This window comes from Nyctibius grandis, chromosome 4 (assembly GCF_013368605.1).
Source record: "Nyctibius grandis isolate bNycGra1 chromosome 4, bNycGra1.pri, whole genome shotgun sequence".
Lineage (NCBI taxonomy): Eukaryota > Metazoa > Chordata > Aves > Nyctibiiformes > Nyctibiidae > Nyctibius > Nyctibius grandis.
The window spans coordinates 14,888,571-14,906,566 of record NC_090661.1 but is presented as its reverse complement, the minus strand read 5'-3'; the positions used below and the strand labels follow the sequence as shown (position 1 = coordinate 14,906,566).

The following is a 17,996-nucleotide window of genomic DNA, read 5'->3' as shown; positions in this document are numbered from 1 at the left end:
TCTTAGCTTCTCATTCTTATTGAACATCTCGCTTGTGTTCACAGTCAGGACTCTCTTCATTTCCGACAGTTCTGTTTCAGAGCTGTCTGCCAGAAATGAAAGTGGAGAATGGCCACTTAAGGGTTTTTCCCGTTTTTTGGAGATGCCAGAGGCACTGGAGATACTGGAGGCTGATCCTGGAAGGAAGTTGTGAAAGCCTGTGTGCACCATCTTCCAGAACTCAGGCTCAACGGGATTTTTAACTGTATCCTGGTATTGGAGAAACTGTGGCTGATTCAGGTCTTAAGAATTTGAATGGCTGCTGAGTAAACTTGAGTAGTTCAGCCCTGATGGAGTTGTGATAGGTCAGAAGTTGATATCTGATAATATATTATTTTTATAACTGAACAGAACTATGCCTCTTCCAACTGATTTAAAAGCCCAAAGAACTGGCAAGGCACTGTTTGCTGTATATGTTAGGCAAGAAGACACCATCAGCCATCTTTGGGCCAGCAGGGATTGCTATGCAATCTAATAAGAACATAAAGCAGGGACAGAAAAAGCCTGACTTACGTTGCTGTATTGGGAGAGAGACAAATTATTTCACCCTCCCTTGCTATCCAGTTCCAGGTTACTTGTTATTTAAAGCCCTGCTGGCTTTGGTGAGAGGTACCTGGGGGTTTCTGATGACAGGCGTGTTGCTCCAGGTTTAGAAGAAGATTAGTGCTTTTGTAAGAAAGAGTAAGACTCGGAAGAAAGTAAATGTGGACCTTGGAGGAGCTTTATGTTTGATTCTGTGTGCCTTTTCCATGCAGTTTTCTTTCAGTCTTTTTCTCTAAATCATCTACCTAACCATGTCTAAACTCTCTTGCAGGTTAGTAAGTGAATGTATGTAAGAGAGAAGATGCAGGGTTGCTATTCGTCTTTTACATTTGTTTAGAGATAAGAGGCATTGGAGCTTCTAAATAGACAAGATATTAGTACACTGTGTTGAATTAATCCCCTGCTCTTGAGAGAGAAATACTGTAGGCAAGTATATTTATTCTCACTTTTCCAGTTGGGAAACTGAAGCAGGAAGGTTTCAAGATGGTTTGGGTCCTAGCCAGAATTCGAACTTGGAAGATACGGCTCATTTCCAGGCCTATGCTTAAATTGCAGACCATCTCTCTTTCTTTTCCTTATTCAATATTTTATAATAAAGATTAAGACTTTTTTATACCATTACATACGCAGTAGAAATAGTTCTTTATGTACTTGGAGCTGCCTTTTGCTCCGTTGTCTTTTGATAAAGCATATGTCTGCTTGATCCATGCTCTAGTGAGGATGCAGACTGTTCTTAACAAATCTGTCGTTTATTCCTGTTTTCGTCCTGCCTGAAGGGGGACTGTTCTCTTATGCAGTGGGCCATACCACTTGATGCCATCAGTAGTTCTGTTACAGTGAATTCAAGATTACAGGAGGCTCTGGCAGGCTGTGGAGTTCACCCATCTTGCTCTTAGGTAACTAGCCATGAGCTCCCACCATATGTATGACTGAACATCTGTATCTCTCTTATTTGCAGCTATGCAAGTGAGGCCTGAAATGCAAACTCACTCCTTCATGGCACAATGAAGAAGGAAGTTAACTTAAATCTCCAGAAACTTTCTTTCAATTCATTTTGTCCTTGCATTTTTCTGCATTTGTTTCATCCTGTCTTTCTGTTTTACGACTCAGCAATATATTCTGTCTTGAAAACAACATTAAGTGTAGTTACGCGCACACACACTGAGAGGAGATATCCCCCCACAGTGTTTACAGCAACACCTCTAGGTGACGGCAGGCAGTAAGCTTTCTTTTTTATAGAGCTCCAGCCTACAGATCATTAGCTTGATATGGTAGCTCAGTGGTGCAAAGTCATTTGAATATTTATTACCCTGCTTAAGACTTTTGCTTTTCAAGTGGGAAATAAATGTGATAAGACCCCCTTTCTGTCCTCTTGCCTGATGTGGTAAAGCACAAATATGTGAAATGGATTTTAATCTGTATTTCCTTGAACCTCTGTATTAGAGACCAGCAACTTGTATATTTTTTAGGCAGAAATGTGTGTTGAACAACTCCTCAAGTTTGCGAAGTCTTTTTACAACCTTCCCTCAAAGTTTGATAGGATATTCAGCTCCAGAAATGAGTTGAATTTTCAAAATTTAATATATAAATATTCATGTATAATATACAAAAAGGCAGCTTTATAAATGTATATTTGAATGGGGCACTGTTCCTTAAGTGAAGCACAAATTTAAAGGCCCCTTAAAACTGGGCTTTGCCAACAGTCATAGATTTTTGAGAAACAGTAACAAACCAAACATTGTGTAAATGAAGGTTTGTGGGGGGAAAAAAGCCAACCCTATTACAATACGATCAACAAGACATGAAAGCCAGCAGCAGGCAACAGAAAGGCAGAGGCAGGCTCCTGAATATATTTTAAAGGTAGAATGTTGTCAGTGTGTTTTCATTTAGCTATTTTAAGATGTCTATGTTTCGCTTGCTACAGTCACAAATTCTAACTGTGAATAATAGGAATCATTATATGGGTGTAAATGGTATATTGAGTACATTTTTCAGAGCTCAACACACCCCTTCCTTGTTGGCAGTGGAAAGCAATGAATGAGGCATTTTATTAAAACTGGTGCTTGTGGTTCTAATCAAAGGTCACTGGTTAGCTTTCACTTTTCAGTCTCAGATTTGTCTAGATGTTTGATCAGGGGGCTGCAATGAAATTATTATGACAAAGACTTTGTACTAGGCGGTATCTGTCTGCTGAAACTTGAAAGTCTTTGCCACAGTGATGCTGACAGCATGTGAATGCTGAAAGAATGTGCAAGAAATGTTATGTCTTAAAGAAACCTTTACTAAGTATCATCTTCCCTTTGTGTTACGTTTGAAATAATTCAGTTGCTATTAAGGTACGAATGAAAAGGTGTTTCATTGATTAAAGGTGGCGTGGGTTTTTTTTCAAGTGTACTGTGTGCTTTAAGACAGTCTTCCCATTACTTACTCTGTTCCGTCCCTGCTGCCACACAGCAAGTTCATTAACATGCAGATATGCAGTGAATTGAAGTCGGGTTGCCTTTTTACATTGGAGGTGTCTTGATATAATGAGCTTCTCTTTAATGTTCAAAAACTGTGTTACTTTCTAAAAGGGGTTTGTTTTGTGAATTTCATTAAATTTAATTCTATCTTCAAACAATTTCAGTATTGTTCATTTTACTACAATTAACATGCTTGCTGGTACTAAAAACTAATTTTTTTTTTTAAACAGATGCATTTTAACTTTTAGGCAATGTGTGGTGGGGGGTTGTCATTAATATTGAATGAGAGACCTCCTATTTAACTCATGGATTCAATATTTTAATTGGTGCCCATGTGCAAAAGTAGTAGAGAAAAGTAGGTTAGGGTGAGTCTAACTGTTTTCCTCTTGGACTGGGATAGGCAGCATTCGGTCAGGGAGCGCGAAAAAACACTTACTGTGCCAGCTTTGTTTTCTTTGTTAAATTAGGCCAGACAAATGGAGAAGCAAATGCATCGGTCAGATAATATGTCTTTGGTAAAGAGAGCATTATAGGATGCAAACCTGAAAAGGATGGTTGTAATTTTCTGCTCAGTATTTCTAATCTGAAAAGATTTGGTCATTCAGGAAACATAAGGTAGAAGCTTACTTGCTGTGAGGTCAAAAGACAGTGAACGTCCAGTTGCTAAGATTTTGAATCTGAGTCTTCAGTGTAGTTTCACAGCTCATTCAATGCCAGTGCCTCTTGGAAACTGCCTGTAAAAGAAAACGAGGCATAGCCTTTAAGAAGTGATTTCCTTGGTCTGGAAAAACAAATGAAGGTGATATCAGACTGAAGGTGGTGTGGGGCGCAAAACTAGGCTGGAAATACTTTTTCTTTTCAACAAATGCACTTCAGGACTCTAAGATACAGTATTACTGTCCTGGAAGTCTCTCATGGATTAGGAAACATCTGACATTATGTATGTTAAGGATGGATGATGATAGGGTACAGAAGCAAATTCTTTAACTTGAGCAAACAGAGCAGGGAAATAGGAAGTAAGTTTACATCTTGCCATATTAACTTTTTTCTTTAAATAAACTCTGCAACTTCTAAAGCTGTGTTTCTGAAGCAGTTTTGTATGAACAGTGCCTACTTATAAAATGGTGGCATTGGCAATTGGCCTTGATATGAAGGTAATGCTGTCAACTTTAATTTTCAGATCTATGTCAGGAAGGACTAGTTACAGATAACCCAGGTTACTGTGGTATAGTTTTGTGGTCTTGTGAAGAATGCAGAGATACAGAAGTTTGAATGTGATTTGGACAACTGAAGAAGCTGGCTTTGGAGCTACTAGCTCAGAAAGTTTTAGGTTAACTTCTTGACGTAGCTAGCAGAAAGCCTGGTACAGATTACGAATGACAGCATTTTGTATGCATATGAAATTGAAAGAAGTTTGTATTTTCCAATAAAATGGAATACTACTTTGTTGCTATTTGGATACTATTGTAATACTATTGTTAAAGAAACTTTTTTTTCCCATTTGTGCTACTGTAACAAACTGAAGTTATTAAAATATTCTATGACTATTAATATATATGTTTTATTCATTATCATTGCAATTCCAAAATATCTTTTTCTTACCACCTTTAGTATATTTTAAAATGTTCCATGGAGCATTTGGACTTTTACTGCCATCTCTGGGAAAACATTCCTTAGGTTGATGGTTTTATTATCACAATCTGTTTCATCAGTATTGAATTAATTTCCTTTACCTAACATTTCTGCTGTGGTGAATCTTCAGTAGTAATCTGAACTTCCTGTGATGAGAATCTGAATTTAAAACTTACTGAAACTTCCAAGACTAACTTGTTTCAAAGTGTAATTCTTAGACGTGTCCTGAACTCTGTGCATGTGTTCTGGATTTTCTTTTTATAGAAATACTCGGTTTATTTAACCTGAAATAAGTTTTTTTTTTTTTTCTGGAGAAGCTCAGTTGTCTTACAAATGAAAATGTTCTCTGTGTAGTATGCACAGTTTATTTAACTTTGGGGTCTTTTGTGCAGTGAGTAGAGAGAGAAGGGCTCCTCTTTGCGTTGCTTTTATGATTTTGGAACGTCAGTAACTGTATAGAAAGCTCTAGCTCCTAATTTAGGCATTTGCACTAGATATCTGAAGTGACGTGGTATGAATATTTCCTGATAAGAATTTATCAATTTCTTGGTAATGATAGAGTGTGAGAGTAGCTTTATTGCTGCCAATGAAGTTGATGTTACTGAAAACTTCCAGGCAAGTAAGAGTAGCAAACTGGGCATCTTAGTAGTAGAAATTTAATTTCAATAAAGACATCTGTTGAAAATGAAGGACTCGACCATCATGAATGTCCTCCTTATCTGTTACAGGCCCTTACACACATTATGGAGTCCCATTAAAGTCAAATAAGACTTTCTTTTGTCACCTGTGGTATAGCTCCCATTACAAAATCAGATGTTAGTTGAGCTGAGCCTCACTGATTTTTTTTCTTGAGAGATTTTTCTTGAGAGATTTTTCTCTGTTTTCATCCTTCAAAAACAGTTGCTAATACATTGCTCAGATCAGTGATTTTTTGGTTTTGCCTTTCTGGATTATGACCATACTGTTTAAGCGTTCTCTTTTTAAGCCTTACAAATGTTTAACTAGCATATGAAAATGTTGTTGAAATAAACTAGAGACTACAAGTAGACCGGTAGCTGCAAAGATATAGAGTGTCTGCCTGAAATGACTTTATAGTTTGTTGAAATCAAATGACATTCAGTACGGATACTATGAAGAGAAAAATCAAAATAGACACCTAATTATAATTACTTTTTTTCCTGTCATTATATCCGTACGTGCAGAACAACTGATTTGAGATCACAACAGCTCAATTCGGTAGGTACAAAGGTTTTTCCTTCCTTTTTTTCATCATCTACAGGATGTAATATAATTTCTCATACTGACCAAAGTCTGAAATTTCCTCAAGTCAATGGGTATGCTACCTGAATTAGTGGAATTAATTAATAGTATATGAATGCTGTCAAGTTTATAGACAATACAGATTAATCATACAAGTCAAATCCAAAGGCTAAACCTCTGATTTGGTCTCATTGTTCATAGATGGCTCCTCCGGCCAAAGTTGTTGTGTTAGCATATACTTTCACTGCTATTGAAGAAATGTAATTGAGATCTAAGAATAACACTTAAGTGAGAGAGAGTAGGATACATTTGTGAGATGGGCTTTGCAATTTTTGAATGCAGAATGCATTGGCTTTCTTCCAGATTTTCGTGACCTTTTTGAAATTTTAGTCCAAACTGCCAGTTCTTTTGTTAGGTGAAAAATAATGTTTATTTGTGAAACGAGCCATTCATGCCTGTAGCCCTCAGTGTGAAGTGGGACAGACAAATAGGAACAATACAGAAGCACTTCAATCTGTGTCTTATATCCTGCAGAAAGGACTGAACGCAACAGGTATCTGTCATCTGTTTCCATATATTTTTGGAGGGAGTTGTTTTTTCTCCCTAGAAAGGGGTATATAGTACATATACATTAAAACGTGTGCGTGAGTGGGCACATGCATGTTGTGATACTGAAGGAAACGCTAGGTTTGTTGTTAGACAACAGCTTGTTTCAAAGCTGAGCCAAAAAAAATGATTAGTGTCAGATCAGAAACATGCTAAGTACAGGGGTGTGTAAACTCCTGTGTGAAAACAGGGGAGGTTGGGATGGGTGGCAGAAATGAGTCTGCCATGAGTTCTGATTCATGCTGACACTTCAAAGTTGATGTGGTCAACTTCTGAAAGGTGCTTGCTCTTAGAATCAGGGAGGAAGAGATGTTTGCCAAACACCTCTCAAAATCAGGCCGCCTTTGACTTGGTGGCTACAACAGGAATTTAGAAGTCTTGCTTTAGGCACTCCTGTTCCAGCTGCTTTACTAGTTATGTTTCAGAAACAGCTACCATAGGTGCCAGTCTTATCATAGCATTATCTTTAAGTCACTCTACACTTATAACAAATCCGATTACTCATGGATTCTCAGAGAACAGTCTATAGTGCAGATGGGACCATACCTGATTATAAGCCATTTGTACATAGGTCCTCCATTTTAGCTGTAACGTAGATAATGCTTTGATATGAGCACTGAAGAAACTAAATATTCAATTTAGTGTGCCAATACCATGAAAGATGTAGAAATAGCTGAATTGCAAATATTGTAAATCTTTCAAAAGATTGTCCAGAAATGACTGACCTTTTGTAAATCATATAAATCATGTTATTGACATTGAAAATTTTCCTCCAATGCTTTTATTTTTTACACCAGGCTTTCTTTACAAAATGTCAGCAATATACCATATTTTAGATTAGGTCCATTTAGCTTTACACTTCCCTGGGATACGGGATGCAAAAAGCCTTTTTACCACTTTATCACTGTGGTTTTAGATAATTTGTCAACTACTAGTTTATTCAAAGTTCACAGAGACAATTAGAGGACTTTTTTTTTTTTTTTGAATTATATTTATTTTTGAAAAGTGCTTTCAGTACGGTGCACACAGAAATGTAAGCAAAAAGTGAAATACAAATTTGGTTATCTAAATTGACTGGAATAATTCCAGTAAATCCTTGGAATTTTTAGCTTAAGCAGAAAGAGAATAAAATACATTCTGTTTGATCGAACTATGCTTTCAAGATGCATTTTTTCATGTCTGAATTATTTACCTGCCACTACTTTTACTTTAGCACTTTATAGATAAAGATTTTGGCATGCCCTGTAAACTGGAGAATACCACACAGTGTGTGTCTGTATCAGATATACTGTAACTGAGGAGACTTTTTTTCCTGACCTAAAATGCTTGAGATCCTCCGCACCCTTGCCTCACCCAACATGGAAATATACTTACTGATTTATGTTCTAGGATTTTTAATATTAGCACATCAAGCTGTGTGGAGAGAGGAGTAAGGTGTGAAAAAGTGTGAAGTTGCAGCTTAGTATTTTCAAATCGCGAGAAAGATTTTTTTTTTTTTTTTTAAACCTCTTAAGGAAGCACGTGACAAAATAGTCTGTCAGAAGTGCCAGCAGGTGTGGCTCTAAAAAGAAAGGCATTGTCCTAAAACTTGTAGGACTCGGGGGCTCTGGGGAGTGAGGCCCCACATTGGCTGTGGCTGCCTCGCTGCCAGAATACAAGTCACTCTGCAGACACAACATGCCCCAAGATGAGCTTTGCACAGTTAGGTGACAGACAGATAAGCAGCTCATTTTTTTGAACCAAACTCAAAAGTCATTCTGGCAGGAGTATTTTGCATTCGCAGATAGCTGTACGTTGTTCCATACATTTGCTGTTTCCAATAACACATGTTGCTTTCTGATAACAAGTTACTGCTTTCAAGAACAGGCCTTTTCTTTGTTGCTATAATATCAATGGGAAGGCACTGGACTGTTAGTGATGCCTATAATCCATGTTATTTTGGGAAATGTTTTAGGCAAATACAAATTTATTTTATACTTTTTGGTATTCTATGTAATATCCAGGTATATTCATCCTGAGATGGGGATGCACAGCAGCAAAAGGCGGCATTGGAGAACAGTCTAGTTAGAAGCAGCTGGGGAGAAAAGCCAATTTACTGATTATCATTCAGCCTAGAAATATTTAGGCATCATTTAGAAATAAATAAAAGTAAAATTTAAGTAAAAAATGTATTTATCTTGAAAGAAACAGAAAATATTAACCATTTTCTCTGAAGTAGGTGTTAAAAGCGACTGACTGATGTTCTTTTAAATACAGGCCACCTTTAATTTTTATTGAAATGTATTTAAGATGGGTGATATACATATGAGAAAACTAAGTGACAAAATAAAATATGTTTTCAGGAGATGCAAGAATATGTTATAATTACTTTAAACTATAAACCTTTGTTGTCCATGCTGGTGCACTGGTGGCAGCACAGATGTGTATGTGCACATACATGTGCATTGCAAGCAGAATAGAACTGGTCAACCAGTTTGTCCTGAAGACTGTTGTGGAAGGATCTAATATGTTTTGACTTTTTTACACCATATCTGAGTTATGACTCTACTTTAATTTACCATCAGGATTTGAACAAGGTGCCTGACTACTTCTAGGTACCATGATTTGCTATTACACTAATGACAGGAATTACTAAAAATCTTTGCTGCCTTATTGACCATTTAAAGTGCTTAATATTTCTAAGTGAACTCACGCTTTGAGGAGGTTTGTCCAGAAAAACATTTCAAAAAGCAGTTCAAAAGAACAGTGTAGAAATTTGCAAGTCAAACTGTGATTTATAATATTATTTCTATGAGTAGCAACGACAAAAATAGTCGTGCTGCTGGAGCCACCAGCAGTATTTTGAAATGGTAGGATCTAATGTATGAGGTTATTGCATATGAATGGAGAGATATGTTATTGCAATGATATATTTTATTACTTGCTTCTGTTTTTATTAAGGATAATGAAAACCTTCTGTTTGGCCCTGTGAACAAAACTAATGTGACCTTTCATGTGACCCACCTGTTGTGCTTTCACAATCGATAATAGTTACCTCATGTTCGGGTGATCTGGAAAATAACAGTGTGCCAGCACCACAGAAAATAACATTTGTGTTTCTGTAGTTTGAATTTGTATTCACCTCAGATCTGAAATGAAGGAAAATATAGGTTATCTAACAAAATGCTTAAAAGGCAAAATATTATTGTAAGAGCATTGTACGTATTACTAGCAGATATGTTTTCAAAGGCATTCAGCTGCTGAATCATAGCTGTAAATTTGCAGAATTGGCTTAAAATCTGTGATTTTTAATAGTATCAAAGATGGTGGGAAAGTCTGATTAGCTGTTTTGAAAGTTAGAAGAGTACACAAATTTAAAAAGTCAGTATATATAGATGCAAGTTTTCCCACTTATTAATTTAAAAAATGACATTTTTTTTTCCTGTTTCATGTAGTACATAGTATTTATTTCTTTTGAGGGGAAAATCTTACAAGGCTGACGCATTTCTAGATATTATTCTTCCAATTGTGTTTAGGTCTTGATTCTGGAAACAAACATTTAACACGAATAGCGCAATGTTATTTTCCTCGAGGTGCCTGATAAATGTATTAGACTTGTATTGGGATGATTTACAGGTTATGGGCATAAGGATTTGCAGAATCAGGACCCTAATTTCAAAGAAGTTTTTGCATGTGGATTTGAAGTACATGTGCTACTGCCGAATTTGCTCGACAGACCAGAAAGGCTCTTTCCCTTTGGAGCCCTTATGGTTTATCTGGTCAATGGCTTGCAAGCTAAGAAGGATTTACACATTGAATCAATGATCCATGAAATGAGGGGGATTTCCACAATGTCTGTCAGTGACAAGTTACAGTGTGGCCACACAGTATGCATTTTCAGAACTAATATGTATGCAGAAATATGTAACTGTATAAATGATTATTATATGATACTGCCTAATGGTCAGGGAAGTATATAAATAATGTATTATGGGTATTAGAGGGAACTTTGTCATTCCTCTGTTTCTTTTGTTTGGATTGAAAAATGAGTGTGTACGTTGTGTTCTGTGCCAATAGTCTGTGTTGTTGTACATGCATCAACAAAAATTAGACCTTAATGCAAGAGGTCTCTCAGTACTACCCGTTCCCTCAAGTCATGTCAATGAGTTTTTTCTCTTCTGACGAAGTAGATTTCCCAGGTGCTGAAGATCAGCGGTTAGCTGGAGTTACAAAATGGGGTCAAATGTCCTTAAATGAAAGTGTCCTCTCACCAGCACGTTTGTGGTTAAGCCACGAGACTGTCAGTTTGAGTGCTTCCTGATGGCAACTGCTAAGTTATGACATGGGGAGAGAGGTATCCTACTAAGTAGGCAGGGCTTGATCAAAAGCCCCTTTGAAGTCAATAGAAAGATTCCTATTGACTTAAACAGGCTTTGGAACAAGCCCTTGATTATGAGGTACTCAATCAGGCACGTAATAAGCTTCTTATTGCCTAATTCTGTACAATGGTAACTTTAGACCTATGACTTTTATGTAAGTTGGACCCCTTATCTTCCAAAAGCTCCATAGCACAAACTGACCCACTAGCAAGAGCAGCGTCCCAGATCCTTTTCCTCAGTTCCTTCTCTTGCTTTAAGGGTCTAATCCTAAACTGCAGTTCAGCTCTTCTAGTTTGAGTCTGCCACTGGGCTCTTACCTTGTGTTCCCCATTTTCCTACTGTAATGAAGAGGACAGGGACTGCACTGTACAGTAAACCTCAAATCTTGTCCATAAACCTGGTGAAGTTCTCGTGACCAGCAGCAGAGTGTGCGCTGCAATGCAGAAACCCTGTATACCTGCTTCTGATCTTTGTCAGTGTGCCTGTTTCAACTATGCTAGCAAGAACACTTTGGTTTCAGTGAGACTTCTTCATTACAGAGGAGGCTAGATAGTGCAAATGGTGCAGCCTGGAGCTGCATTGTCTTTTGTAAAGAGTCTCCATGGGAACATCATCCACGGAGGTGAAACGAGCCTGTCTTGGTCTTCTCCCTCTCTTCAGCCCATTTGTTGATGGCTTCATATGTGCAAGAAAGCCTCTGGGGGTACATTGCTATGGAGAGCAAATATCCTTAAGAAAGACGAATGATTCTTACAGAAGACACTTGACAAACAGACTTTTACTACAGTTTACATTGAGCAGTATGTAAAGGATCACTGAGTATTCCTTGGAAATAAGATCGTGTTAGCACCAGGATGAGCAAGTTACAGGTTGAAAAGACAGCTTACAGGGTACCTCACACAGATGTTTTTAAGTCACCTGGATTTCAGTATTCTGGTTATTCTTTTGAGATTTCTCTTAATAAATATTTGCTGTTGAGATAATTTAAGTCATGAACCGGCAGGCACGTCATATACAAAACGCCCAAATCTACAGTAGGATATCTTGCACCTGTTTTTCAGTAATGGTGTAGTTCTGTGACTTTATATTAGAATTTTCCCTGACTCCTGGCAGTAGTGTTCTTAATCACAATGTTAAACAAGTATGAATTTAGAGACAGCTTGCAAGAGGGGAACATATGAAACAATCCTTTCCACAAGTTTTTGATGGGCATCTATTTGCTTATGTTCTTTCTGTCTGTGAGGTTTGAGGTTAGGGTCAGAAAAAACAGAGAATGCCAGAGATTCGTATTGTGCTTTTAACGTCTTTCTTTGCTTTTTGTCACTACTTGTCTTATCAAAATCTAATTTAGATTCTAAGTTCCTTAGATTCTAAGCAATCTGTGTCAGGACTTATGTCTTAAATTTTTAACAGACAAGCCATTTTCACTCTGCCCTGTGTTTGGTTATTCAAGGTCAAGGCACCCAAAAAGGCCTCATTTTTAAATGGTGAATAGGCAGGGTTTTCTGACAGTCTGGTACCTAGAAGGTGTCTTTGTACCACTAGTGGGTTTTTTTTGAATGCTGAAAAGGCATATATCTTTTATTTATCTTTGAAGTACTCAGTTCATATTGAAGATAATTAAAGAGGAGAGTGCAGATTGGCAATTTTCACTTAGGACAGATAAGCAGCATTAGTTTTTATGCTTTGAAAAAATAATACTGATATTTGATTTAAAAAAACCCAGCGGTTTTCATATACTAGAAATATTTGTGTCAGCCATTCATCTAGCACATGTTATTCTCTTCCCAGATCTTTTCCCTGTTGTGTCCTTATTGCAGCAATCATCAAAACCATTTGAAGAGTTTAATTTAGACTGAAATGATTCTCCATAGAATAAACAGAATATCTCACCTGTGAAGGACGATTACATTTTCTAAATTTGTTTAAAAAGGAAGGACCTTCATAATTCACAAGTATTCTACTTGCAGTTTTTATGGTGGAGAAATCTTACATAGTTTAGGTCTTAAAATAAAGCACTGCTGTATTTGAGTGCTATCAGCAATTTAATCTTTCATATTGTTGGCACTGAAAGAGTAAGGATCAGCATTTTGATTTGAGCCATCACCTGGCCATATATTACTATTCTTTTACTGTGAAAATACTTTTTTTCTGGTTATTTGCGTACTGTGTTACATTAGGATGTTTCAGATGCCTTTGACAAATTATACATTAGAAAACAGTTGTGGTACAGATATAAGTAAGACTTGACAAAACCAGGGATACCTTGTGAAAGTATTAGCTTAGGGTTCTGATACATCTTCTGCATATGTGGATACTTCTCATCCACTTTTGCATACAGCTGAGGCTATTGACTTGCTGTTTAAGCTACTCTATTTTGGTGAGTAGTTCATTCAGGTACGTCACTTGTGCAAGTCTAATTGAATGCATTTAAGGACAGAGAGTCAAATTCTTCACCTGCACACATTCTCACTCTCCCCAGCAGCAAAGCTGGTACAACTTTGCTTTGCAAATAAGATTAGGCTTGCCAGGAACTGTGCGAATGAATTTCCATGGTACCCATGACAAGAACAGAATCGGAGGATGTACTGTGGTACGTCTCAATTGTCTCTTGCAGCCCATTCAGAAGTTGCATGGCTTTGCTAGCTGCCAAAGCCGTGGGACCTCAGTGATAGCCTATAACCAGGTCTGTGGCCCTACCAATACTGTTACTCCTCCAGACCGTCTCAAACTCTGTAGCATGCACAAACAGCTAATCCATTTGTGCAGCAGTATCTGGCTAGTCCAGATTTCCAGAAAGAACAGGGTCTTCCAGTAAGATTTCCATTTCTCTGATTTGTTAAATACCCTGTGCTCTCTCCTTTGTAATTAAACAGGTATTTAGATACCATATTCCATATATCTGCATCTATTGAAAGTTATATTTCATATATTTTATGTCTGCCTGCATTCGTGTATTTCCGTTCATTTTTTTAGAGGGTGAAATCCTTTGCTAAGGGCCTGAAACAGGCCAAATATGCTACTGTTGCTATTTCTTAGGCCTCTTACATAACCCATCTGTTTTCTTTAGTGTCAGTTATATATTTTTTTCTCTTTTTATAATAGGTTATATTTTTCTCTCTTTAAAGCTATGTTAAAATTGCATACTTGAATTAATTTGCTTTTGTTGATTGTTCCTTATACCTGTTACCTAGCTTGCAAGTTGAAGGAATTTGTTCAGTATATTTCCAGCAGATCATAAGATATGAAATGTCAACTTTTTCAATGCAAAATTAGTTGTGTGTGCTTTTGTTTTTAGGGTTAAACTTGAGACTCTGTAGAACCAGTTTTTGGCACCATCTTTAGGAAAATCAGGGTCATCTCAAGATGGAGTCTTGCAAAATTAGTGGCTACTTTATGAGCAGATTTACTTTACATACTTTTAAATACCTACTGCAGTTTGGTACATTGTGTATACTCTTATTTCAGCTTTCTTTTCATTGAAAGACTTGTCTATCTTTTCTTTTTGCGTATTCAAGATTCCCTGTGTCCCTGCTTCTCTGCATTGTCTTCTGCCTTTTCACAGGAACAGAGTTCTGTTCATCCTGTCATATTTGTTCTGTATTAAAAACAGTACCCAAAAGTCAAAGGGCAGTTTTGAATGCAGTAGTCTGGCCAAAAATATACTGGTGTGACAGGATTTCCGTTCATAAAAAGGGGGGAGAAAAAAAAATTGGGGAAAAAAAAAAAGACTGAGCTTATAGATTCCCTTAGGATTTTGAAGAAAGGTAAACACTAATGTTCTCATTTTTCTTGAATACCTCTCAATTCAGGAGTATTTTGTGTGTTTCTGGCTAGTTGTGAATATAAATATATATGTATGTGTTTGTGAAAACACGTTTTATAATTTGAAGTTATATAGTCTGTTAACTAATACAATACCCGCAAAAGCAGTTGGTCTGTCATAGATGACATAGCTCAGCTTTTATATCCTCTGTTCATCAAAAGAACCGATGAAAATTTCATTCTAACTGACAGCCAAGTAGTTAGAAAAATAAACTGAAGACTGCTGATGCCAGAGCATGAGCAACACAATAATTTGCTAAGACTAATATGTCTGGCTGTAACCTGATCATATATGGATCAATTGATGATATTCTAGATTAATTTATCATGTGACTGACTTGCAGTTCTAAATTCCAGGAAAATAGCTACATTGAGTTTAGTGAAAAATAGCCAATTATTTCAATACAGACATTTTGCAGCCAGTGATGGAAGTGCTTCCTAATAAGTATACGGGAAGTTGAGAAACACATATTAGTATAGGATAAATATATTTTGTTATTGGCAGACTTCAGCTTTTTTTATTTGAGGTTTAGAAAAGGCATTATCTTCTCTCGTATAATTTTGTATTATAATTAATTATTAGACAAGGGGGAACTTCAGATGCATTCAGAATTAAACAGAATGGAATGATCTTTGACCAGACCCTGAAAAAAATTATCCTTCTGGGCTACACTGTTAAGGATTTATTTCCTTATTCTCTCCTTCCTTTTTCCTCTTTGCTTCTTCCCTGTTCCTTGCCATTAAATGCAGGATTGTTTTAATTGTTTAAAGGACAGGGGATTGTGGATACTTCTGGAGTGTTAGCATCCGTACCTAAGCCTTCCTGGCTTACTGAGCTTTTCCAGTTCACTGATGCAAGTGCAAGCATCAGATGGTTCATATACAGTTCTAATTCCAACTTATTTGGCAGTTGTTTCTTGAATGGCCTGATTTTGCATATGGTTAGTTTTTAATTCTTAAATCACAACATAAACTGTGTGTATTATATTATTATAAAAGTATGTTAATACATAGGATATGATTAACTCGAAGTGTGAGTTCTGTTTTTCCTGGTATGCCAGTGTGCAACCACCGTGGCTTCTGTGGGAACTCCTAGTTTGCAGCCAAAGGCAGAATTCATCCTGAAGCAAAAAACTGATGCAGATTTTTAACATGTGACAAGAATAACGTTACAAGATATATAACTATAGCAAGGCATAACAAGAAAATTATGTTTCTGTGAAAAGCAGACTGCCGTTATTTCTGGGCTGATCCTGGTTTCTGATTCACAGTTGTGAAGGCCAAAACATATAGAAATGCATATATTTGTGCCTGGGGAGGACTTGGGAAATCTCTGCTGGGTCCTGTTCCCAACTGGGTGGGTAAGAATAGGGCCAGACCGTATATCTTGCTCTGTTTATATCCACCATCTTCTGCTCGCTTTCATTAGAGCGCGATTGTAGAAACAACTGTGCGCTGGGCTCATGACTAGCTCATATGCTTTGCAAAAACTCTGTTTTTTCAGAGCTGGCAACTCAGTCTTAATGAACTTGAGGAATTTAGGTCTACTACTATCTCATGTCATTGCTTGTACAGAATTTTCATCCAAAATATTCCAGAATGTATCACTTTCATAAATAGTAAACTGCTAGTTTTATTAGAAAAGGTAAAGTCAGGACCGATCATATATGGAATATTTTTTTTTTTTTTTAATAAAAGTGAGACAGAGGTGTTAGGGTGTCTCTTTTTTTCATGTAGACATTAGATCTAATTACTTGGTCTCATAGCAACTGAGACTCCACTGTTTCTGTGAAGTTAACATGTAATAAAACTGAAGTAACACGTAAGTGAATCTGCTCCATTGTGTTTGGCCTTTTCTAGATGCTGTGAAATTTAAACCAAAGTATTAACTCCACTGGCCTGAAAGCACCAACATCTTTCCCTGTGGAAGTTTTTCTGATGTTATAGCAGGTGCTCAAGATTCTAAGGTATAAGTTGAATTATTTCTCTCAATTGTTATGCATTTTGATTTGACTGTTCCTTTTGGGGATGGTGTATTATGAGCACATTGTGCTTGTTACATGTCACTGTGATGACAGTAGTTGAAGTAACAGAGACACCCCATAATGCTTTTGTAAGGTGGCAGTAATCTGATTATCTTTCCTGAAAGTAAATACTTTCGTTCTTTTAACTTATTGGTAGAGACTTAAGAAAGTCATGCTGATGCTCAAAAAAATACGAGAATATGACTTGATAACAATTTACTACTTGTTACAATATTGTTAGCCAGGATAAAATTAAAGGGGGAAAAAACCTGCGGGAAATAAATAAACTGTATTTGTTTTTTAAATCTTTGATGTTAGGAAATTTGCTCTGAGATCCTGTATAAAAATACGGATGTAATGTGCAGTTTGTTTTTGCCAACAGAGGAGATATGTACTCTTTGGAGTGTCACCCAATGAGAATGACGCTCTGTGTAGTCAAATGTCTATTTACTTGCTCATATATTACATTTTGTCTGTCTGACGGCTTGTCTAATAAGGATGAACACGATTGTGATATCCCAGATTGCCATATGCACTCCTGGATCTCTTCACCCAATTGACTGTTTCTAATTTCTCGCTTTTATTAGTTCCACTGCCTTTTACTATTGTGCAGATTTATTTTTGTGTGATTACATATTTTATCCATCTCTTCTTTGCATCTTACTATTATGATTTCATTAGACTTTGTTCTTCAGAATGTTTTGTTGAGGGACTAACCTTGCAAAGTTACTTGTAATAATAGCTTGTTTAATTTCCATCCAAATTTCTTATATAATTTTCTTTCTAATTTTTTGGTAAAATGTTGTTCAGTTTTCCATGTTTACAATTATTTAATCTGTTATTCTTTCACTGTATCAGTCCAATTTATATCTATGAAAATTTTGGTGGGTGCAAATCCATGTCCTGTAGAATCATTCTGATTTGAAACCTGTGTTTTCTGGTTTATATATTTTTGTGGTACTTTAAAGGTTTCCATGCTATATGGAGTGCAGCAGCTTATTTGTTTGCTGTGGAACTTGTAGTTGTCATTTGGGATATGTTTTCAATGCTGTGCTATGTTTTAAAATATTTGCCTGTTGTTTTTTTCACATATTTTCACTAATTTCAGAGCAGTTAACCCATTTTGACACCAACCAGACTAATACTATGTATGTTCAATAAGTAGATGTCTTTGAGAGAAGCATTTTTTTTCTACCTAGGATAATATGTAAAGTAAATTCATCTGAAGTGTTATATATTCCAAGAGG

General features: G+C 36.6%; 1 protein-coding gene across 12 annotated transcripts in view; it reads left to right on the top strand.

The window, feature by feature from the left end:
* SOX6 (SRY-box transcription factor 6) overlaps positions 1-17,996 on the top strand; it is a 382,016-nt gene that overhangs the window by 21,986 nt on the left and 342,034 nt on the right. For 9 of the 12 annotated variants that reach the window (XM_068400301.1, XM_068400317.1, XM_068400315.1 and 6 more), the window contains one exon: positions 16,586-16,692. The exons of the other annotated variants lie outside the window; for them this stretch is intronic. The gene's annotated coding sequence lies outside the window, so the exon portion shown is untranslated. The remainder of the gene's footprint in view (positions 1-16,585; positions 16,693-17,996) is intronic. 12 annotated transcript variants of the gene reach the window in all.